Below are 25,903 nucleotides of genomic sequence, written 5' to 3'. Positions count from 1 at the left end.
TTCTTTCTTTTAATTTTCACAATGACATACCTTTAATTTACTTCACAATCACAAACCTAACTTTCCACCAAACAAAGAGTTCGACAAGTAGCAAGTAGTAAAACCCCAGTTTCTCAAGAGTGTAGACAAGGGCTATAAAAATTATCTAATCTCAAAATGCTCACTCACATACATTACATTTTTTTGTACTTTGTATATTAGTTACCACAAATCAGAGAAAACATATATTTGTCTTTTGGAGACTGGCTTATTTCACTAAGCGTAATGATCTCCAGCTTTGTCCATTTTGTTGCACAATACAGGATTTCATTCTTTTTTATGGCTGAGTAGTACTCCATAGTCTCTATATATCATAATTTCTTTATCCAGTCATAAGTTGATGGACATCTGGGTTGATTCTATATCTTAGCTGATTTTAATTGAGCTGCTATAAACATAGGGTACAGACAACTCTTTCATAAGCTGAATTCATTTCCTTTGAGTAAATTCCCTGTAGCATGATGACTGGATCGTATGATAGATCTATTTTCAGATTTCTGAGGAATCTCCAGACTGCCTTCCACAATGGCTATACTAGTTTAATTACCATCAACAGTGTATTAGGGTACTTCTGCCCCACATTCTTCACTGGCATTTGTTATTTTTTTGATTTTTGGATGATGGCTATTCTAACTGGAGTGAGGTGAAACCTCATTGTGGGTTTCATTTGTAATTTCTCTGATGGCTAGTGCTCCTGAGCATCTTTTCATGTGTCTGGTGACCATTCATATTTCTTCCTTTGAAAAATGCCTATTCATACCCTTAGCCCATTTCTTAATTGCATCGTCTTTTTTTTTTTTTTTTTTTTTTTTTTTAGTTTCTTGAGCTCCTTCTATATTCTGGATATTTATCTTTTATCAGATATATAATTTTCAACTATTTTCTCCCATTCTGTCAGTTACCTTTTACTTTGTTGAGTGGTTCTTTTGATGTACAGAGGCTTCTTGGCTTAATGCAATTCCATTGCCTATTTTGGCATCATTGCCTGTGCTTCTGGGGTCTTATTCAAGAAGTCTATCTATGCCAATGTCTTGCAGTGTTTCTACTATGTTCGCTTCTAATAATTCAATGGTTTCAGGCTTTAGATTTAGATTATTGATTCATTGAGTTGATTTTTTGAGCAGGGTATAAGGTAGGGGTCTTGTTTCATATTTCTGCATGCAGAGATCCAATTTTTCCAACACAATTTGTTGAAGAGACTTTCCTTTCTCTGGGGAGTGATTTTAGCTTGTTTGTCAAAGATTAGTGGTTTGTAGATGTGCGGATTCATTTCTGGGGCTTATAGTCAGTTTCACTGGTCAACTTGTCTACTCTTGTGCCAGTGTCAGGATATTTTGATCATAACTGCCTTGTAATATGTCTTGAAATCTGGGATTGTGATGCTGCCAGCATTATTTTTATTGTTATGGATTGCTTTAGCTATTCGTGGTCTCTTGTGATTCCATATGAATTTTAGGGTCAGTTTTTCCAGATATGAGAAAATCTTTGGCATTTTTATTGGATCATATTGAATCTGTAAATTTCTTTGAATAATATGGACATTCTGATAATATTAATTCTTCAGTACATGTGCATGGAAGATTTTTTTCCATTTCGTGTGTGTTGGGGGGGGTCTACTTCTATATCTTTCCATAATGTTTGTAGAATAGAAAGCAAGCTGGATCAGGAATTTTTAGCGTCCATAACGTGTTGTGTAATGCACAGTGCTTGGATTTGACATTGGTGTGCCCTCTAACATTTCAGAGACTATTCGTTGTACTTGGGTAAATCACATCCCCTCTTTGTGAAATGAAGACTGAGGAGAGAGATTGGGAAGATGGAGCAGCACTGCATTGTGTCAAATTCCCTTCTCAATGACCTTGTTCAGACTTCACCAGTCATAACCATAAGGGCATCAATTTCTTTATAGCTTTATAATTTATAACAGGTTAAATTGAGTAAAGTTTTTAAAAAAGATTTATTTATTTAAAAGGCAGAGTTACAGAGAGGGAGAGACAGAAAGATTTTCCATTTGCTTTTTTACTCTCCCAATGGCCACAATGGCTGGGACTGGGCCAGACCAAAGTCAGGATCCAGGAGCATCTTCTAGGTCTGCCATGTGGGTGCTGGTCTTCCAGGCACATTATCAAAGAATCCAACCCTCAGCTGGGTCTCTAATAAGGTCTCCTGGAAAATGAACCTCATGAGAATTAGTGGGTTCACTGCACACTGATTTTCTCTGTCCATAGTTAGAACCCTTCAGCTATCAGATTTTTTTTTTTTTTTTTTTGGACAGGCAGAGTGGACAGTGAGAGAGAGAGACAGAGAGAAAGGTCTTCCTTTGCCGTTGGTTCACCCTCCAATGGCCGCCGCGGCCAGCACACCGCGCTGATCCAAAAGCAGGAGCCAGGTGCTTCCTCCTGGTCTCCCATGCGGGTGCAGGACCCAAGCACTTGGGCCATCCTCCACTGCACTCCCAGGCCATAGCAGAGAGCTGGCCTGGAAAGGGGCGACCGGGACAGAATCCGGCGCCCCGACCGGGACTAGAACCCGGTGTGTCAGCGCTGCAAGGCAGAGGATTAGCCTAGTGAGCCGTGATGCCGGCCTCAGATTTGGTTTTATTACACTTGATGGTTCACCCCTCTGTCAGGTATCACTGAGGTTACAGACAGTGTGAATAAAATAGAGTGGATGGCCTCTAGTATTTCCCATTTCCTACTTAGTACTCTATACACATGATTGCCGTAATGTCAAATTGTCCTTGTTTGTAATTTGCTGCTTCACTTTATACTCATTAGGAATTATGCAAGTACATTTTTTCTCCTTGAAATTCTTGCCCTTAAATTACACACACACACACAAAGGTAATTTAATTCATTTATCCAGCGTACCCTTAATATTTATGTACATACATAATCTGGGTCAATATACAATAGAGGGGCTAGTGCTTTAGTGTGGTAGGTTAAACCTCTAACTGCAGCGCCGGCATGCCGTATGGGCATGTGTCCCAGCTGCTCCTTTTCCAATCCAGCTCTCTGATAATGTGCTGGGAAAGCAATGGTAGATGACCCAAGTTCTTCGGCCCCTGCACCCATGTGGCAGCCCATGTGGGAGACCCAGAGGAAGCTCTTCACTTCTGGCTTCAGATTGTCCCAGCTTTGGAGAGTGAACTAGTGGATTAAAGACCTCTCTCTCTGTCTCTCCCTCTCTCTCTCTCTCTGTAACTCTGCTTCCCAAATAAATGAATAAATCTTAAAAAAAAAAAAAAACAACAAGGAGTTGACCTTGTGGAGAAGTTTGTTAAGCCACCATATCCAAGTGCCAGAGTTCCTTGCTGATGGAAAGAAGCAGAAGAGTGCTTGGCAGTTCACACAGCAGACTCATAGAATGACAATCACTTTAAGTAACACTCTGACCTCAGAATCAGCCCTTAAGGCATAAAGATGTGGCTGAAAAACTTATGAGAACATTTCAGGTGTGAAAAGCCAAGACACCATAGCAAAAAAAAAAAAATCCTACATTAAAGGACTTCTGTGAGTGAGACTCCAGTGGAAAGAAGGGGCCATCAAAGAAGGATGCATTTTTCTCTGAAGGGAGGAGAGAATTTCCACTTTGCTTAAGGCCTTGTCTAAATACTGACAAGAGTTTGTGGTCACAAAAGGCTTCCATAGCCTTGGCAGCTCATGCTAAGAGCCTCAAGTGAACACTACCATCATAAATAAGAGTGTTAATTGTTAAATTAACAACAGAGGTCACTGTGCACTTACTCCCCATGTAGGACCTCTGTCCTTAATGAGTTGTACTATGAGAATTAAATGTAAAACTTGTTCTTAAACAGTGTTTTATACATTGTGTATGTGTGTAAGGGTGAAAACTGTTGAACTCTTTACTTAGTATAGAGTTAATCTTCTGTATATAAACTGAATTAAAAATGAATCTTATTGGAGTTGGCGAACTCAAAAGGCTTCTTTAGCCTTGGCAGCTCATGACAAGAGCCTCGGGTGATTACTGATGCCATAAACAAGAGTGTCAATTGTTAAGTCAACAACAGGAGTCACTGTGCACTTACTCCCCATGTAGGTCTCTGTCCTTAATGTCTTGTACAATGTGAATTAATGCTATAACTAGTACTCAAACAGTACTTTACATTTTGTGTTTCTGTGTGGGTGCAAACTGTTGAAATCTTTACTTAATATATGCTAAATTGATCTTCTGTATATAAAGATAATTGAAAATGAATCTTGATGTGAATGGAATGGAAGAGGAGTGGGAGATGGGAGGGTTGCAGGTGGGAGGGAAGTTATGGGGTGGAAAAAGCCACTGTAATCCAAAAGCTGTACTTAGGAAAATTATATTTATTAAATAAAAATTTTAAAAAATGAATCTTAATGAAGAACAGGATGGGAGAAAGGTAGGAGGTGGGGGGTGAGAGGGTGGGTATGGGGGAAGAACCAGTATAATCCTAAAGTTGTACCTATGAAATTTACATCCATTAAATAAAAGCTTTAAAAAAAGAGTTCTTGGTCCCTTCCATGCATGTAGGAGATCTGGATGAAGTTCTGGGCTTCTGGGTTTGGCTTGGACTATCCCTGGCCATTGTAGCCATTTGGGGGAGTGAACCAGTGGATGGAAGATCTTTGTCTCTCCTCCTCTCTCTCTGCTGCTCTGCATTTTGTATAAATAAATACATCTTTTTAAAAATACAATTGGGAGGGAGGTGTTTGGCCTAGCACATAGGGCACATCCTCTATCAGAGTACCCGGTTTCAAATCCTGGCTCTGCTCCCAATTACAGCTTCTTGCTAATGTGTGCTCTGGGAGGTACCAGCTGAAAACTCAAGTAGTTGTATTTCTGTCACTCATGTGAGAGGCCTGGATTGAATTCCCTGATCCTGGATTTGGCCTGGTCCAGACCTTACTGTTACAGGTATTTAGGGAGTAAACCAGGGATAGGAGTTCTGTCTGCCACTCTCTTCCTCTCAAAATAAATAAATAATTTTAAGAATACAGTATAAGAGTATGTGATGCAAAAGCAAGAAACGAAGACACACAGCTGATGATGGGTGAAACTCATAAGGCACCTTCCTCACCACTACTTGCATTATAATAACAGTGTCAGAGGTCTCTGGACTTGAAATTGTATGCTATTTTTTCTACTTTTGCACTTCAGAGAGTATCAAAAAGTGAATTGGTAATTCATAGTTGGCACAATGATAACTTGCACCTGGATCAATATTGAAGGCACTTGGCCCTGACCACAGCACTGTGGTGGGCACATGGCACACATCTGAAGTGTACATTGCTTGTTCCCTAAATTCTTGATGCTCCCTGAGCCCAGGCCCTTCTACAAAGCAGCACATTTTTATCTTCCTATGCCAGTCTCACACTGGAAACTCTGGCATTGAGAAGCTTATCTTTTTAAAGCATCAGTTAAATATGAAATAGCCACAGTAATATGAGAATCTTAATATTTCTGTTAACTGAAATAAATTCTAAGTCAAATATGAGTGTATGTTTGGAAAGCTAGTGGAATGTTTCCCAGTGCATGCTACTGTTTACTTGGAAAACAGCATTTACCACTACAAGCCTTTGCTAAACAAATTAAAAAGAGTTTAATAAATGGTAAAACAATGTCATGCATCACCAAAGCCTGTCTACATTGCTTTGGCAACACCTCCTGGTCCCGTGTATTTTTTACATCTCCCCTCCACCACCTGGGGTCTCTCATTGGGAAGTATGCAATAGCCCCCAACGGGTCTCCCGACATCCTCCTTTGGTCCCCACCAGTCACCAAATGGGGGGTGATCTTTAGAAGGCCAAATTTGATCAAGACCCTGCCACACTCCTTTCTTACTCTACTCCTCTTTTCTTCCTTTATGTGAGAATCTGATAAGGTAGTGTATGCTGAAGAATAAAAATATTTCACTCTCATTTTTTTTCTCAACTCAAATGCTGCCTAAATGTCACTGGCCTTAGTGGGAGCTCTATTTGATCCTAATCTTTCTTTTTTAAAAAGATATATATATATATATATATATGTGTGTGTGTGTGTGTGTGTGTGTGTGTGTATTAAAAAGGCATAGTCACAAAGATCACAAAGAGAGTAGGAGAAACAGACACAGAAAGAGAGAGAGAGAGAGAGCGCTCTTCCATCCACTGATTCACTCCCCAAATGGTCACAGTGTCCACAGGGCTGGGCCAGGCTGAAGTAAGGAGACAGGAGCTTTATCTGGGTCTCCCGAGTGGGTGCAGGAGCCCAAGCACTTGGATCATTTTCTGCTACTTTCTCAGGTGCATCAGCAGGGAGATAGATTGGAAGCGGAGCAGCCAGCACACAATGTGATGTCAACCACTATGCCACAAGGTTGGCCCACCATCCTCATCTTTCTATGAACAAATGTTTGACTTACCAGTGCATGAAAATTTAAACCAGCACCCCTTAGTATTATTTTTAAAAATGATTTATTTATGTATTTAAAAGAGTTACAGAGTGAGAGAGAGATCAGTTAAGTCCCCAGATAACCTCAATGGCCAAGGTGGGGCCAGGCCTAGAACAGGAGCCAGGAGCTTCTTCCAGTTCTCCCATGTGGGTAGCAGGGGCCCAGGGACTTGGCCATCTTCCACCCTGTTTCCCAGGCCACGAGCAGAGACATGGATCAGAAGTGTAGCAACCGGGACATGAACTGGTGCCCATACAGTATGCCAGTGTTGCAGGCAGCGGTCTTATCTGCTATACCACAGTGCTGGCCCTGCCAGTTAGTATTCTTTTCAATCCAAGATTTCTATGAAGACACATATTGCAAGAGGTCTTAGGGGAAATTCTATGGTATATATACCATGGTTTTAAAAGTCTAAGACGTGTATTCTTAATAGTCCTAAAATCTCTGCCACCAAGATATGTCTTAGAATTGATGGTGAGCCTTGGTTTCATCAGAACAATTTTTTTAAATTTTCAAAAAATAATTTTTTATTCTACAGTCAATGGTGTCTGAAGTGAAATACAAAATTATTATGTGAGACACCAGGGAGGTCTTTTTTATTTTTTTATTTTTAATTTTTGACAGGCAGAGTGGACAGTGAGAGAGAGAGAGACAGAGAGAAAGTTCTTCCTGTTCCGTTGGTTCACCCTCCAATGGCCGCCGTGGCTGGCGCACTGCAGCTGGCGCACCGCACTGATCTGAAGCCAGGAGCCAGGTGCCTCTCCTGATCTCCCATACAGGTGCAGGGCCCAAGCACTTGGGCCATCCTCCACTGCATTCCCGGGCCACAGCAGGGAGCTGGACTGGAAGAAGGGCAACCAGGACAGAATCTGGCGGACTAGAACCCGGTGTGCCAGCAACGCTATAGCGGTGGAGGATTAGCCTATTGAGCTGTGGCGCCGGCCCACCAGGGAGGTCTTATCTTGTCATATAAATGTAATGCAACTAACATCAATGTTATTTTAAATATGTAATCATCTCAACAATTATTGAGCACCTGTTAACACACTAGGCACTGGCTCAGGTACTAGTGAAAATTAAAAGCACTTACTCATTCACTCCACAAGTGGATAAGGAATAATTCCAACATGCCAGGTTTTGTCTTAAACATGGGAGTGCTTGATAATTTAGACAGATAACGCTCCATCTTCATGAGGGCTTTTTCTGGAATAATAGAGGGTAAACAGGTATACAAATAATCAACATATTAATGACAGATGTAAATGCTGCTATGAAGGAAATTTAATTTTTTTAAAAAAGGTCTATTTGCCAATTACATTTTGCCTTTCCTGTCACTGAACCCATTTCTTCAATGACCCAGAACATTTATAAGTAAATCTGTGAAATGTTCTCAAACATTCTCAAAAATATTTACATCTCAGCTGAAGCTCAGAAATCTTTCTGAGTATTCTTCTGGAAATAAATCCACTTCTTCCCATTGCTACATTTTCTCTAAGTTATGAATTAGTCTGGAAACATATAAGTATGGGTATTTTACAGGCAGATTTTCAATGCTTTCATGATGTGAGTATGGGAATCAAACAGGAACTCAATGAGAGATCTATTATTTTTATTCTTTTATATTATAATTTAGATATCAGAATATATTTAGATTACATTGTACCTTTATATTTAAGGCAAATGTGATTCTTGTCTTACTTACAAGAGGAACTTTTTGTGTTGTCAGAGAGGATGTACAAAAAATTATGGTTTTTAAATGACTGTATCTGGAATCTTCCCTTCTGGGGAAATCTGAATTTTTTTATAGTGGTAAAATACACACAACATAAAGTTTATTATTTCAACAGCTTTAAAGTACACAATTCAGTGGCATCGGGCACATTCTCATGGTGTGCAGTTATCACCACTATCCATTTGCAGCATCCCAAAGCAGAATTCTATTTCCATTGAGCAATACCTCCCTGTTCTCTCCCACTCACAGTCCCCGGAAACCACCATTCTCCTGTCTCTCTCTATGAATTTGACTTCAGGCACCTCATGCAAGTGGAATTATATGATACTTGTGCTTTCGGGAATGGCTTATTTCACTTATCACAATGTTTTCCAGGCTCATCCATGTTACAGTATGTGTCAGGACTTGCTTTTTGAAGCTGGAAAATATGCCATTGCACGTATACCCCGCAATTTCTTATCCATCCATCTGTCAGTGGGCACTTGGGTTGCTTCCATCTTTGGGCTGCTGTGAATGATGCTGCCCTGAATATGGGTGTGCAAGCGTCCATGTTCAGCTTTCAGTGTTGGAGCACATAGGTCCAGAAATGGATATGCCAGGTCGTAAGTTGAGGAATTACCATAGTGTTTTCCACAGTGGTTGTAGCATTTTACATTTCTACCAACAGTGTACAAGGGTCTCATCTTCCCCATATCTTACCAATACTTGTTATTTTCCGTTGTCTTTTTTCTTCTTTTCACTATCATCCTAGTGGGAGTGATGTGGCATCTCGTGGTTTTGCTTTGTCTTTTCCTATGCTTAATGATATTGAATATCTTTTCATATGCTTTTTTGAGCATTTTTTCATTTGCCCTTTGTATACCTACTCCAGAGAAATGTCTGTTCAAGTCTTCTCCTTAATTTTTTAAAAGATTTACTTATTTGAAAGGTAGAGTTGCAGAGAGAGAGAAGCAGAGAGAGAGAGAGAGAGAGAGAGAGAGAGATCTTCCATCTGCTAGTTCACTCCCCAAATGACCACAATGACCGGATCTGTGCTATCTGAAGCCAGGAACCAGGAGCTTCTTCTGAGTCTCCCATGCAGGTGCAAACTCTTGGGCCATCTTCTACTGCTTTCCCAGGCCATAGCAGAGAGCTATATCAGAAGTGGAATAGCCAGAACTCAAACTGGTGCCCATATGGGATGCTGACAACGCAGGTGGTGGCCTTACCCACTACACCACACAGTGCCGGCCCCTCTTCTACCTATTTTTAAATGAAGTTTTAGGCTGGTGCAGCGGCTCAATAGGCTAATCCTCCACCTGCGGCACCGGCACCCCAGGTTCTAGTCCCGGTCGGGGCACCGGATTCTGTCCCAGTTGCTCCTCTTCCTGCCCAGCTCTCTGCTGTGGCCAGGGAATGCAGTGGAGGATGGCCCAAGTGCTTGGGCCCCTGCACCCACATGGGAGACCAGGAGAAGCACCTGGCTCCTGCCTTTGGATAGGCGCGGTGCGCCAGCTGCAGTGGCCATTGGGGGGGGGTGAACCAACAGAACAGGAAGACCTTTCTCTCTGTCTCTCTCTCTCTCACTGTCCACTCTGCCTGTCAAAAAAAATTGGATTTTTTTAAATTTAATTTTAAAATTTAAATTCAAACAAATTTAAATAATTTAAATTAAATTCAAATAATTTAAAATATAAAATAAATATTTAAATTTATATAAATTTTAGAATTTTTTTTTTGCCTGTTAATTTGTTTGTTTTCAGTTGAAGGAGATTGTTCTGTATTCTGGCTATTAACCTCTTATCAGATACATGGTTTGCAAATATTTTTTCTTTATAAGTTCCATTTCCATTCTATTCATAGCGACTTTTAAAGTTTTTGTGTATTTATTTTCATCTAGCTGACATACAGACAGAGAAGAAGAGAGATGTCCTCCCATTCACTGGTTCACTCCTTAAATGCTGGCTACAGCCAGGACTGGGCTTCTCTCAGCTGTACTTTTAAAAATAATCTGTTTCTTTAAAAATATTCAGTCTCCTCAACATCATTTATTGAGAACACTATCTTCTCATTTGAATAGTCTTGGCACTTTTTTTGAAAACCATTTGACCATTTATTTCTGGGCTGTCTATTCTATTCCATTGGCTTATAGGTCTCTCTCTTTTTAAGATTTATTTATTTGAAAGAAAGTTACAGAGAGAGGGGGAGATGAAGGGGGAATGAGTGAGAGAGAGGTTCCATCAGCTAGTTCACTCCCCAGACGGCTGCAATGGCCGGAGCTGGGCCAAAGCTGGGGGCCTGGAACTCCATCTGCATCATCCATGTAGGTGGCCGGGGGCCTAAGCACTTGGGTCATCTTCTGCTGCTTTCCCAAGCACAATAGCAGGGAGCTGGATTGGAAGTGGAGCAGCTGAGACTCAAACTGGTGCTCAAATGGGATACTGGTGCCGTACTTCACTTGCTGTGCCATGCTCACCCCATCAATCTGTCTTTATGTCACTACCACGTTGTTTTGATTACTCTATCTTTATAGTAAGTTTTGATATCAGAAAATGTGAGACCCATTTTGTTCTTCCTTTTCAATATTGTTCTGGCTACTCCCTTGTGATTCCATATGAATATTAGGATGCATTTTTTGTTTTTCTCATTGGGATTTTGATAGAAAATGAATGATCACTTTGGATCACTTTGGATAGTTTGATCACTTTGGGTAGTTTGGACATTTTAACAGTATTGTCTTCTAACCCATGAACTCGGAATGCCTTTCCATTTGTTTGTGTCTTGGCAATTATTTTCACTATATATTGTGGTTTTCAGTATACAAGTCTTCTGACTCCTTGAATAAATTTATTCCCCAATTTTTAAACTCATGACTGGAGCATAGGGAGATTACTGATGCCATAGACAGGAGTGTCAATTGGTAAAGTCAACAACAGGAGTCACTGTGCACTTACTCCTCATGTAGGATCTCTATCCTTAATGTGCTGTACATTGAGCTTTAATGCTATAACGAGTACTCAAACAATATATTTCACTTTGTGTTTCTATGGGGGTGCAAACTGTTGAAATCCTTACTTAATGCATACTAAACTGATCCTCTGTAAAAAAAAAAAAAAGAAATTATCAATTCCCAACTTGACTCTCACTGGGATTAAACATGACAATAGGTCTGCTCTGATTTCATCATCATTTAAAAAAAATCATCTATTATTTTTCACTTTATGTTTCTGTGTGGGAGCAAACTGTTGAAATCCATACTTAATGTATACTAAGCTGATCTTCTGTATATTAAGATAATCGAAAATGAATCTTGATGTGAATGGAAGGGGAGAGGGAGTGGGAAAGGGGAGGGTTGCGGGTGGGAAGGACGGTATGGGGGGGAAGCCATTGTAATCCATAAGTCGTACTTTGGAAATTTATATTCATTAAATAAAAGTTAAAAAAAAAATAATCTGTTGGGGGAGGGGGAACCCCAGCAATTGGATATTAGAAAGAACACAGAGCTTTCAGCCTTATGCTGAAAAAATGACACATTGAACTTTATATCCAGATAATAAGCTGACATCAGTTACATCATCTTTAAATTCATTCATTTATTAAAAATGTTTTTTTTCGAGCAAAAAAAATTTATTCCCCAATTTTTAATTCTTTTTGATGTTATGATAAATGGAGTTTTCTTATATTCTTTTCAGATCATTTATTGTTAGTGTATAGAAATGCAACCAAATTACCTGCAGTTTTTCAAGAAATTCTAGTCAGTAGTTAGTTCTCTTTCTCACCTGAAATCCATGTGTCCCATGCTGCTATATATTGAAGACACCATCAGGAGCAGGCATTTACCCAGCAGTTAATACAACAGTGTCCCAATCAGAATTCCTGAGTTCGCTTCCCAACTCTGGCTCCTGACTCCTACCCTGGGAGGCAGTGACGATAGCCTAGTACTGGGCTCTTGACTCCATGTGAGAAACCAGGATTGAGTTCCTGGCTTCTGACTCTCACTCTAGCCCAGTTCTGGCTGTTGAGGCCATCTAGGGAGCATACCAGCAGATGGGAACTCTCTTTCTCTTCTTATATAAATAAAATAAAATAATTTTTAGAAAGACAACATATAGTTGAAGAGGATTTTAATGTGGAAGTGATTTCTACTGTAATTACATCGTGTTTTGTAGACTGCTTCCTTTCACCAATGCCCACTTCATGCCTTATTTTTCTGTTACACTACTGGAAGCTATGGGGCAAGCACCCCATAAAAATGCATCTCATTCTTGGACTATATACAAATTACTATTTAATTGTAATGTCAGCTCTCAATATCCACAGGGGATTGGCTCTAAGACCTCTTAAATACCAAAATTCCTGATGTCCAAGTCTCTTATATAGGGTGGCATATATGCTTCATTTTTTTATGCTCTTACCTCTATTTTACATGTGCTGAATTCTACCCATTCTTCTTTTTATTTTTTTTAATATTTTTTGACAGGCAGAGTTAGACAGTGAGAGAGGTAGAGACAGAGAGAAAGGTCTTCCTTTCCGTTGGTTCACCCCCCAAATGGCCGCTACAGTCCGTGCGCTGCGCTGATCCAAAGCCAGGAGCCAGGTGCTTCCTCCTGGTCTCCAATATGAGTGCAGGGCCCAGGCACTTGGGCCATCCTCCACTGCCTTCCCGGGCCACAGCAGAGAGCTGGCCTGGAAGAGGGGCAACCGGGACAGAATCTGGTGCCCCCACCGGGACTAGAACCCCGGGTGCTGGCGCCACAGGTGGAGGATTAGCCAAGTGAGCCGCAGGGCCGGCCTTTACCCATTCTTTAAGGTCCATCTCATGTTTGACTTCTTTTCACATGCTTATATACAGCCTAAAGTTTTTTTTTTCTTTTTCTCTTTCTTTTTAAAAAAGATTTGTATATTTATTTGAAGGGCAGAGTTAAAGAGAGAGATCTTACATCTGCTTGTTCACTTCCCAAATGGCCTCAATGGGCTGGGCCAGTCCTAAGTCATAAATCATCTCTGGATTACTTGTAATACCTATGACAGTGTAAATGCTACATAAATCGTTGTTATACTGAATGTTTGGGGAATAATGCTAAGAAAAATATCTGTACATGTATACATGTTCAGTTCAGATAAATTTTTAAAATGCATTTTTTTCCATTCCTAGCTGATTGAACCCACCGATGTACCCACACATATGAAGAGGGGATTGCATTTCTTACACAAGTTTGGAATCCACTGAACCATTTCCACTTCCTGTGTCAGATACTTTATCTATCAAAAGTATTTTGGTTCAGGGCTGGAGGAAGCAGTGGGAAGGGAGATATTGCACCTAACTGGCAACTTTAATATAGCATGACACTCTTCACTTACACCTGTCATTAGAAACTATAAATTGTTCGTCCAGCCCAAGAGTGAACAAGACTGAATGGAGTGGTTGTAGCAGTGCCTCTGGCGTCAAGCTGAGAGACATCATTTGGGAATGCTAACCTGAATATGAGAAACGGTTGCCATTTCAAGGGTCTGGAAAGGCACTCAAATACCTTTTGCTTTTTCACTTTAATATGATTTCCTTTTGAGTTTGACATGTACACTACAGATAAAATCTTGCATAATTTGATCTTTTCCTTTGGACTATAACCTCTAGGTGACAGTCAACATTATTGAAAACATGATTTAATATGAGAGATATTGCACAGCTAGTCTTGTGACATTTTGAGCACAAGTTGTCATTTTTCTTAGATGATTTGTTACTGAGCAAATTAGATTTCCCATGAACACAGTGACCATTCCTTTTTGTGATGTAATAAAACCGTTGTTTAACTAGCTTTAGGTAGCCTTGCAAATCGTTACTACATGTCCTTTGTTCTCCTCAAATCTCACAAGTCATTATTAGGTCTTGAACCAGAATTCCCCAAAGTAAGCTTGAAAGCTCCAAGATCCTAGAGTGGTATTTTTCCAGCAGACTACCTGGACCCATCTGCAGGAGGCCCAGGCTGGGAGGGTGTCCCTGGCATTAAGACCTGCTGTATGCTGTGGCTTTGCTAAAGGAACTTGTAGATGGCTCCTGAGCAGCACGAGTCTCAAAGGAACCACTTGGGAAGGAATATGACCAACAAAAGTTATTTGGAAACTACTGAATGGTCCAATAAATGACATCTTTGATTTTGAAGCACAGTTTTGCCATAATCAGACTGCTGTTAATAGTCAATAAAATTATTTTCAATTTGAAGCTACTAAAAATAATATTGTTGTGAATGTTCATTTTACATGCTGTATATATTTCTGGATGTCTTCATAGCTACATTTCTATGTATTATATATCTAGGAATAGAATTGGCTGGAAATAGAGAATGTGAATCTTCCAATTTAATATAAATTACTGAATCGATTTTCAAAGTTATATCACTTTACACTATTTCTAGTACTTTCAGAGTTCAAATTGTTTTCCATTCTTGACAACATGAATTTCGAAATGTTAACCCTTCTGACACATATGTGTACACTGTTATTATGGCTTGAGTGAGCATTTTTATGGATTACCAGTGATGTTTAATATCTGTTGACTGTCTGTGTATCCTCTTTTGGGGAGTATCTGTCCACGTTCTCCTCCCCATTTTTCTTTCAGGCTGTCTTTTTCTCATTGGTCTGTAAGAGTTAAGTGTGTGTGTGTGTGTATATATATTCAAGTTTATGTTGCACACACACACACACACACACTTCCTGGCTTGTTTCTAAATTCACAGGGGTGCAGCTGGTGAATAAATGTCTTCATTTAAATGTTGTCCAATTTATCCAGTTTTTCTTTTATAAGATTTTTTACTGTCAAGTTTAAGAAGCTTTTCTCTATGTCACATCATAAATTTATATTATATTTCTCTTTCACAGTGAGATTCATTCACCTAGAATTGATTTTTGTGTAGATGTGCTGCAGGGGTCAAGATTCATTTTGTATATTTCGATGTCCAGTTGTCCCAGCACCTCTTATTGAACAGGTCATTCCTCCCACAGGGGCCAGCAGTGTGATCTTTCTTCATAAATCAATCATGCACAGAACTGTGGGGCCAACTGCAGCTTTTCTACGCTATTCCTCTGCTATATTTGACTGTTTTCACAAATAACATCCTCTTCATTACTGTAGCTTTATACTAAAGTATTCCTGGTGTTCCCTCTTCAGCATTTTCCTCAATATTTTGGCCTTTTGCATTCCCAAATAAGATTTAGAATTAGTTTGTAAATTTTCATGCAAAAGAACATTTCTAACATTTTTATTAAGATAGTATTGGATCTATAGATCAGTTTGGGAAGAACTGACTTCCTCACTGTAACCCACTAATGGGAATTCGAAGTCTCCCATCTACTGATGTAAATATGGAATCCATGAACATGTTATGTTGTTCACTTAGGTCTGAATAACTCTTCTCAGTTTAGTTTTTAAATTATTTATCTTATTTATTTGAGTGGCAGAGAGAGAGAATCTCCCACCTGCTGGTTCACTCCCTAAATGTCCAAGAGCTGAGATCTTAATCCAGTCTCCTACTGGGTGGCAGGCACCCATCTACTGTAGCCATCCCCTTCTGCCTGCTAGGGTACACATCTTCAGGAAGCTGGAATCAGGAGCAGAGATAGAACTTTGAACCCATGCACTTCGATATGGGATGTGGCAGTCCCAACTAGCATCTTAACTGCTGTATCTAATTTTTTTGGTTTTTGATGAAATGGTTTTTGCACAGTTTTCATTTTACTTGATCCTAAATATTGATTTGTTTGATGCTATTTAAATTATATTTTCTAATTGTCAATTGTGGGTATAAAGGAATACACTTCGGTACCTGGTAATTTTGCTAAATATTAATAGTTTAGCCATTTATTGGTTTGGATTTCAAACATACAAAATTATGTCATCAACAAAGAACATTTATTTTTTTAATTTTTTTTAATTTTTTTATTTTTTGACAGGCAGAGTGGACAGTGAGAGAGAGAGACAGAGAGAAAGGTCTTCCTTTTGCCGTTGGTTCACCCTCCAATGGGCGCTGCGGCTGGCACGCTGCGGCCAGTGCATCGCGCTGATCCGAAAGCAGGAGCCAGGTGCTTTTTCCTGGTCTCCCATGGGGTGCAGGGCCCAAGCACTTGGGCCATCTTCCACTGCACTCCCGGGCCATAGCAGAGAGCTGGCCTGGAAGAGGGGCAACCAGGACAGAATTCGGCGCCCCGACCGGGACTAGAACCCCGTGTGCCGGCGCCGCAAGGTGGAGAATTAGCCTAGTGAGCCGCGGCGCCGGCCTAGAACATTTATTTTTCATTCTAATTCTTACTTTAATTTATTTGCTTCTTTGCTGTTTATTACCTTTCTGCACTGGTTAGGAGCACATTATAATGCAAAGTATATATGGTAACAGTGGCATCGTTATCTCATTTCTAGTCTCAGAAATCTTGCTTTCATCATAAAGTATGATTTTTAATAGGTTGTTAAATACTTTAGATCAGATTAAAGAATTTCTGTTTTATTCATAGTTTATAAAATTATTTTTCTTGGGTTTGAATCTTATCAAAATATTTTTCTGCATGTTTTCATATGGTCATATGTAGGTTTTCATGGTTATCATAATAATGAAATCAATTCTAATCATTACTCCTAGACTGTTCAAACAACTTTGTGTTCTTAGAATAAAATCAACTTTTTGTGCTATCTTATATTTCTGTATATGTCATAGTTGATGTATTAATTTTTCTGTAGAATTTGTACATTTATATTTATGACAGGTATTGGCTGTACAAAATCTTTGATTTTATTTAAACTTCCTCCGAACAACAACAACAACTTCATGCTTCTTCCCAGTAAGATGCCCTTTATACAAATAGGCGTTCTCATCCCTATCCCAAAAGGAACAACCTGAGACCTCAGTGTTACGTATAGATCTCTGGGTGACATCAATTGCATTCCTAGCTCATTTAGAATTCCACTTGAATATTCCCTAACGTAAAGTCTAAATTGCAGAGTCAACCACCATAAAAAGTCGGTACATAAAGTCATTCAGAGGAGGAGCATGAGAAAATAAATATTTAAAATGTGTAAATTAATACTTAAGAAGCAAGGAAGAGAGAACACGCCCAGTGAGTACATTCTTCATTTCTATTACAGGTTGTGGGGCTGTAATTTGATACTTATACCTTCCTTCCTCTAGTTCTCGTCGTCGCAGGATTCCTAGGCCTTTGGCCAGCAGCTATGCTAGTTGGAAATTTGTTCATTTCTAAAGCTCCTGAGATTTCAGTGATTCTGTTTTTCGCTGGGTTGCAGTCATTTTTTATTAACTTTTATTAATGGATGAGAAAGCAGTTAAGAAGTGTTTGAAAAATATTTTCCATTTAGATATTCTCTGATGCTGCCTCACGTGAAAAACCAACTTTCCACTTATTCTATAATCAGAATCAATTTCCCCAACTGGTTTCTGTTAGTTCTGAGACACAGGGAGACCAGAAGAGCCAGATGCTAGTCTCGATTTTCAACCCATTATGACCCTTGTTTGTCTTCTCTTTGAAGACAAAGACCTTTAAATCTTGCAGAAGCCACATGTTCCAAGTGTTTAGGAGTGGGAGTGGGTTTTAGGTGTAGGAGTGACAGGGGCCGCTCCCACATCCAACTCTTCATTTCTAGACGAGAATTATGGCAGTTGGAGAAATGGCATCACATATAGGTGGTCGCTTCAAAGCACTTCCTGTAGGATGCTGTCCAATCTTATAGGATGTTGTCTCTTCACAGGAAGCTCCCCAACAGCTGTCTCAGACTAGATGCTGCTCAGAAACAGGGCACATGGGGGATCACGCAATTCCATGGCACGAGTCCGTTCCTGCTCTTTGCATGCTGGGAGTTGCTTTCCTTGACCAGAAGCCACACTGTGTTAGATGCTTTGATGCTGGATAAGGTACTTTTTATATCCGTCAGAAATATTTTGACCAAAATATTGTGGGCAACAAAGGCAAATCCAAATCTAAAATAAATGAGAGTCTACCAAAGACTAATCACTTTCATTAGCAGAATTGGAGGAGCTTAACACAATCTACTATCAAGTGGCTGGTAAGTCCCCCATAGGAAGGAGTCATATTGTGGGCAATGGTGGTGTTAGGCACCTAAGATGAGACCTGTGCACTTATTTAGCCAATTAATAGCTCCCTATGCCCCTGCTGTGTATGTTGTTCAAGAGCCTTTTAATAAGAAACCAGGTGGCTAGCAAAAGATGCAAACTAATACCCATAGAGTGGGTCATTCTGTCAAGCTGATTATTGACAGCATTATCTGCAGAGGGAAAGCAGTAGCTTTATAGTAGAAAGATGAGGTGGCTGTGTCCTTAACCAACTGATTAAGTAGTCTTATCAATCCGGTGACAGCCTGACCTCATGCGCTCCTGATGTGGTCACGATGAAGTACACAGCACTACCTAAGATGCAACTTTGCAAAAAATAATTTCCCTTGAACCTTATTAAGCCTTTAGACTTGAGATTCTAGGAGAATGGGCAGGGGTGGGGAGGCAGGGCAAGGGTAAGGCAAGATGACAATGTGAAGAAATAATCAGACAAATCAAGAATGTGGATGTTTTATAGGACAACTGCTCTGATATCTTCCAAAAGACAATATCCTAAGAGAAAGGGTGAAGTGCCATTCCGGCTTAAAACGGAATTGAGGAGCCAGAGCTGTGGTGGAGTGGGTTAAGCCCTGGCCTGAAGCGCTGGCATTCCATTCGAGTCCTGGCTGCTCCACTTCCAATGCTATGGCCTGGGATAGCAGTGGAAGATAGCCCAAATCCTTGGGCCCCTGCACCCACGTGGGAGACCTGGAAGAAGCTCCTGGCTCCTGGCCCTGGCTTCAGATCTGTGTAGTTCCAGCCATTGCGGGCATCTGAGGAGTGAACTGATGGATGGAAGACCTTTCTCTCTGTCTCTACCACTCTCTGTAAGTCTGTCTTTCAAATAAATAAAATAAATCTTCAAAAAAAAAACTTAAAAAAAAAGGAATTGAAAGATGTAAGAATCACTTGTAACCCACAACTACTGTCTAGATCCTGGATGTTTTTAAAAAGTAACAAAGGATATTTTGAGGGAATTAGGAAATCTGAATACGGTTTGTGTGTTAGATGATACTAAAAAGTTATGATGGGGCGGGGGGGCTGGTGCTGTGGTGTAGGAGGTTAAAACCCTGGCCTGCAGCACTGGCATCCCATATGGATGCCAGTTCGAGTCCCAGCTGCTCTACTCTCGATCCAGCTCCCTGCTAATGTGCCCTGAGAAAGCAGCGAAGGATGGCCCAAGTCCTTGGGCCCCTGCACCTATGTGGGAGACCCAGAAGAAGCTCCTGGCCCCTGCTTGGGACAGGCTCAGCTCTGGCCATTGAGGCCATTTGGGGAGTGAACCAGCAGATGGAAGATTCTCAATCTCTCTCTCTCTATCTCTCTCTACCTCTTCTCTGTACCTCTGTCTTTAAAACAAACAGAATAAATCTTCTAAAAGAAAGTTCTGATGAAGTTCTTGAGAGCTGTAATGGAACTATAGTTGTGTAAATAATACACATACTTATTCCCCTTTTAAAGTGTTTATTTATTTAGAAATGCAGAGAGACAGAGGAGTGCAGATCTTCCACTTACTGGTTCATTCCCCAAATGCCCACAATAGCTGGCCAAAGGCTAAGTCAAAACTAGGAACCAGAAATTCAATCCAGGTCTCCATGTGGGTGACAGGAACTCAGCTACCTGAACCATCATCTGCTGCCTCCCACAGTGTGCATCAGCACGAAGCTGGCCTCATGAGCAGAACAGAGACTACTCTGCTGTAGAGAGGGGCAACTTAATCACTGCACCAACCATCTGTTCTACACATACATTTATTCTTAACAAGATGTACAGAAAGTGCTTGGGGTAAAGTGTTATGTTGTTTGTAGCTTACTTTCAAATAAACAAAATCTTCATAGATAAATTATAGATAAGCACAAGTGGGAAATTAGTATTTATTAAATATAGGTGGTATAAACTATTTTAAAAATTCTGTGTAAATTTCTTTCTCAAAATGTATGATAATACAAGCAGGCAAGAGTTTAAAATTTGAACAAACTTGCAGAATGTAAGCTGGAATTCTCTTATAAGACAATTAAAATAGAGAAAACCCTAACACATCAAGCAAAACAAAACAAAACAAAACAAAACAAAACAAAAACATTAGATTGAGTTCAGTGAAGTTGCAGGATACAAAATTCAATATAAAAAAATTCAACCTTATTTTACACACTAGCAACAAACATTTCAAAAATGAGACCAAAAAAACCCAAATCTATCTACAATAGCATCAAAATGAATAAGAGAGGTATTCATTTAAGTCAAGTGCAAAATCTATACACTGATAACTAACAGAGTACTGATAGAAATTAAATTAGATCTAGATAATTGGAAAGGCACCTATACTCATAGTTCAGAATGCTTAGTGTTTTTCACATGACAATAGGCCCTTCATTAATGTATGGATTTAATACATTTTTGCTTTCAAAAATCCCAGGTAGATTTTCTGCAAAAGTTGACAAGCTTATCCTAAAATTTATATAGAAATAGAAAGAATCCAGAAGACCCAAAACAATTTTGAAAAAGAACAGAGTTGGGGACTCAGGTGTTCTGATTTCCAATCTTACTGTAGTAACCATGGTAATCAAGACAATGTGATACTGTGGTACAGAGATGGACATCTAAAGAGCCCCTATATGTTGCCCACGTGCTGTTTGCTTCCTCTTAGTATGGTAGCACCAGTAACTCAAAGCCCTCTGGTGCCAAAATCAAATTCTTATGCACCCAGTTGCCTAACAGTAGCTCAAATGGACATACATGTTTATTCAGGAAGAGCCTGCCTGTTTTACACAGCTTGTGAAATTGTACCCAACACCTGTGAGCCATAGATTGAATCAATTCTGCAGTAACAAAAATTCTCGAACCACTGCGGCCGCTTGGAGTTCTGTGACACACAGCCTCCCACCTTGCTGCTGACATTGCCTCTTCGTGCCCCTCTTCTGGGCTTCTGGGCACCTGTCCTTCTGCTGGATCTCTGACAGGTATGCCATGAGGAACTTCCCCTCTGATGCCACTCTGAAGCACCACCCAATAGCACTTGATGTAAACACTGCCATCTTGTGGTCTTACGTGTTCTTGGTCAGCCCCCAAATCCTCGAATTCAACACATACTGGAATATGGGCAGCCATATAGATCATTGGAATAGAATTAAGAATCCAGAAATAGTCTGAATTTTGTATGGTCTGTTAATTTTTGACAAAAGTGTCAAGAATATTCAATGGGGGAAAGAATAGACTTGTCAACAAATGTGCAGCTGGATACAGTAGCCCTCCCTTATTCTTGGTTTCACTTTCCACAGTTTCACTTATCCACGTGAAACTGCAGTGTGAAGGCATTACAAGGAAAATTCTAGAAATAAATAATTTATATTTTTAATATTTTTATGACAGCATATTTTTATAACTCTTCTGGTTTTTATTAGTTATTGTAGTTAATCTTTCACTGTGCCTAATTTATAAATTAGATTTTATTATAGCATGTATGTATTGGGAAAAAACATACTGTAAAAGGATTAGCTACTCTCCATGGTGAGAGGCATTCACAGCGGGTCTTGGAACATATCTTCCATGTTTCAGGGAGAACTTCAGTCATATGTAAAGCATAATGTTGGACTTTCCTATCTCATATCATACACAAAATTCAACTTCAAATGGATCATAATCCTAAATATAAAAGCTACAACACAAAAGTCAGAAAAAGACACAGAAGTGAATCTCAGTGACCTTGGATTGGGCAAGGCTTCTTAGATAAGACAAAAAAAAAAAAAAAAACCACTAGAGATAAAAGAAAAACTAATAAATTAGAGCTCATCAAAATATTTGTACCGCAAATAGTACCATCAAGAAAGTGAAAAGACAGCACACAGAAAGGAAATAAATATTTGCAAATCATAATTCTGATAAGGAAACTAATTCAATCACATAAAAGACCCATTACAGCTTAATAATAAAGACAATGAAAAATAATCGTAGGATTTCAAAAGCCTTTCATGCAAATGCCTAATATACTGTATACAAATGAGATGGAAATTACCAATAAGCACATGAAAAAATGCCCAACACCTTTGTGATGGCTAATTTTATGCAACAACTTGGCCAGATCATGGCACCAGTTTTTGGTCAAACATCAGTCTAGATGTTGTTGAGAAGGTATTGGTTTGGATATGATTAACACTTAAATCAACAGATCTGGGTAGACCAGATGACCCTCCATAACATGGGTGGGCCTTGTCCAATTGTTGAAGGCCTTAAGAGAAAAGACTGAGGTCTCCTGGAGGTCTTCAGATTCAAGCTGCAACATCTGCTCTCCCCTAGTCACCAGCCTGCCAACTGCCCTGCAGATCTCAGAAATGCCGGTCCCCACAATCACGAGTCAAACCCTTAAAATAAATACAGGTAGACAGAATGAAATAGGTGTATTGATTTACACACACACACACACACACACACACACGGAGAAGAGAGAGAGAGAGAGAGATTCTACCATGTTTTGGTACCAAGAATGAAGCAGCTCTAGCAGGAGTGGGGAGCGTCCAGTCTGTGGGCCATATAAGGCCTTCAAAATCATTTTGTCTTGTCCCACCAAGAAAACTGCAGGCAGGACTGAAATTCAATAAATTCTATTGCAGGCTGACTTTTTAGTTGATAATTTTGTATGGCCCATGAATGATGTTATAAATATCCAAGTGATCGTGGCAGAAATAAGGTTCCCCACCCATGCTAGAGGAATCAAATCTTCCAGATGAACTTTCTGCATTCACTTGGGGATTTGGGAGTTGATTTTCTAATTTGACTTGATTTAAAATTGCTAACAACTCACTCAGCCCTCTGCCTCTCTGCTGAGCCGCCCACCTGGCCTGTCCAGGTGTAATCTCTCCACTCAACCATGTAACCCCGCTCTCTCCTAGTCCGAGCGACTGGGCACTCTCAGGTTCTGTCTAGAGAGGTGCCCATCCGTTCTTATGCATGTCCTTACCCTAATAAACCTTGCTATTTTACTTCCCACTAAAAAAAAAATGCTAACAACTCTATTTCCAGTAGAGAAAAGAACATGAATGGCCCATGGCTTGAATGTAGCAATAGATACACAAAACAGCACCACTGGATACTCCTGAAGACATCTGAGAACTTACAAAAGGCAAGGTTCTGGGTGACCATGTATTTGCTACTCTAGAATTTTTTGCCAAATTGATGAGTATAGTGAGATTCCCTAGTTGCTCCAACAGTGCTAGATAAAGTGGGGAATGGAAAGATTCAGATAAGGGATTCAAATTCCCAACTCAAGCACCCACATAAATGATCTGGAAGTTTCTCTGTCCTGAAAAAAAGGGTGATCCCCTGAATCCTCATTGCTGGAAACCAGACCCACAGTCTCACTCTGGGACTGGCTGAATTCTGGTGCAAATTGAATTCTCAAACTTGTACCGGTGTCTGCTGTTCAAGGGAAGGCATTGATTGGAAGGAATGGGATTCTGAACATTGGAATGGGGATATATGGTGAGATCCTGACGAAGCTTGTGACACAAAACCCCTAAGGTCTGAGGAGCCATCTTTGCCAATAGAAGTGGCCATTCCATCCATCTATTTGATGAGATTAATCCTGCTTTGCTGGAATAAGCTGCAACAGCCTTCCCTGAGGTAGCTGCATTGCAAGACACAATCAGTTAATCCTCCTCAGTACCTACCCCAAACCTCTGTTTGCTTTTCAACTGGATTCAAGTTCCAGTAAGCTTCAAAAGGTGGGATACAAAATGGGACCCATGAGGAGGTGCACTATACTCCCAAAGAAGCACAGTCTTTCCAATTCATATGGACAGAAATTTTGGGATTATGTGTGGATATGGATAGCAAGCATGTGGGACAATCGTGCAAGGAACCTAAATCTGTATCAGCTTAGTATGGGTCTACTAAGTTGAGATTCTGCATTTAAGGTTGCTGCTCTGGGGATTAGAAAGGGCTCTGTTTGGTTGGTGGTTTGCCTGAAACCTAAAGTGGAAGGTGGGCTGATCCTACATAAAGTTGAAATGCCAGAACTGCATTGGTACACTATAATGAAAGTTATCCAAAGCTAAGGGAGATTGGGATGTTAGAGTGGATTTACCATTTACTACCTGTTTATCTGCTCAAGGAGGATTAAGAGGACACACCCTTCACTACGGCTATGAGACATAAATGTGTGGGGGATGAGGGGAGCCCCAGCATTTTTGAAAGGTTTTGTGACCGTTCTTCCTGGATGGTTAGAAATTATAGTGAGATCTGCCACCATTGAATTGTAAAACCTAGATGCAATGGGGACAATTGTGTAGCAAGGTCTAAGAGGAGCACTTAATTGCTAGAGACAAAGTGGACATGTATGGAAGAAAGAGAATTTTTTTAATTTGAGAGGCCTGAAGAGAGAGAGAGAGAGAGATAAATTATAAGGAGAGAGAGAGAGAGAGAGAATTTCCACCTGCTGGTTCATTCCCCAAATACACACAATGGCCAGGACTGTACCAGGCCAAACCTAGGAACCAAAAACTTAACTCAGGTCTGCCATGTGGGTGGCAGTGAGCCAACTTCTTGAGCTATAACTGCTGCATCGCAGGGTCTGCAGTAGCAGGAAGCTGGAGTCAGGAGCTGGAACTGGGACTCAAATCCAGGCATTTTGATACAGGATATAGGCATCTTAACTGACATCTTAACCTCTGGGCCAAACATTTACCTGAGCAATACTATTTAATGTATATTTAACTTTTGTTTTTTAATCATATATCTATTAAAAATTAAAAAGAGGATGTTTTGAAATTCAGAAGACTAAAACCAAACTCAAATTCAAGTATTGTTTGCCTCTCATAATCTGAGTGTTGTCACCATTAGCAGATACCATTTTAGTAGCTTCTAACTCTCCTTCCACTTCTTAGTTTTATTAGGGTTATTATTTTTGCTTTTGTGCTTCTTCTGGTAGTTATCTTTGTAATGATAAATCATAAGTGTAGAGTTTATTTTTGATCCCCTGGTTTGAATAGTAACTCTTAATTAAGCTTGTATCATTATTACCTAGCCATTTGAAAGACAGACAATGCTAAATTAAAGAATCCAAAGCCAATATTGCAGTAAGTAATTCTTTTTTTAAAAAAAAGTTCTTATATGATGCATACCAGCTTGACAATGAAGTCTTAATTGCATTTGCATAACTATTTTATGCATTGCCTAATATAAAATTCATAGACAAAAAGACATGCAAAAAATGAGTCATTCCAATACTAAATGAACAATAAAATAATTTAACTGTTTTTTAAGCTATTTGCTTCATACTAGAAAAAGTTAAAGCAACCTGAACAAATAAGGAAAAATCCTAAAGGTCAATTTGATGCTGTAGTGTCAGTGTTAATTAGCATTAATTACATGAAATGGTAATGACATCCGAACAGCTACTGGAAAGCTTTGTGTGCGCCCTGCTCCTCAGATCTGCAAACCAGATTGCTGAAAAGCAGCCTCTGCTCAGGGTGGCGGTGCCTTTCTTCCCCCAGGACACAAATGCCTCCAGCAGGCGGACATTGACTTTTCCCACATTCCCCTTGTCCACAAGATTTTAACACCTAAGACACAGAAAGAAATTGAATCTGACATGAGAATTCTGCTTCCCAACAGGCAGTCTGCTAACAGTCT

The sequence above is a fragment of the Oryctolagus cuniculus genome, chromosome 10 (genome assembly GCF_964237555.1).
Source record: "Oryctolagus cuniculus chromosome 10, mOryCun1.1, whole genome shotgun sequence".
NCBI lineage: Eukaryota > Metazoa > Chordata > Mammalia > Lagomorpha > Leporidae > Oryctolagus > Oryctolagus cuniculus.
This window is presented reverse-complemented; position numbering follows the sequence as displayed.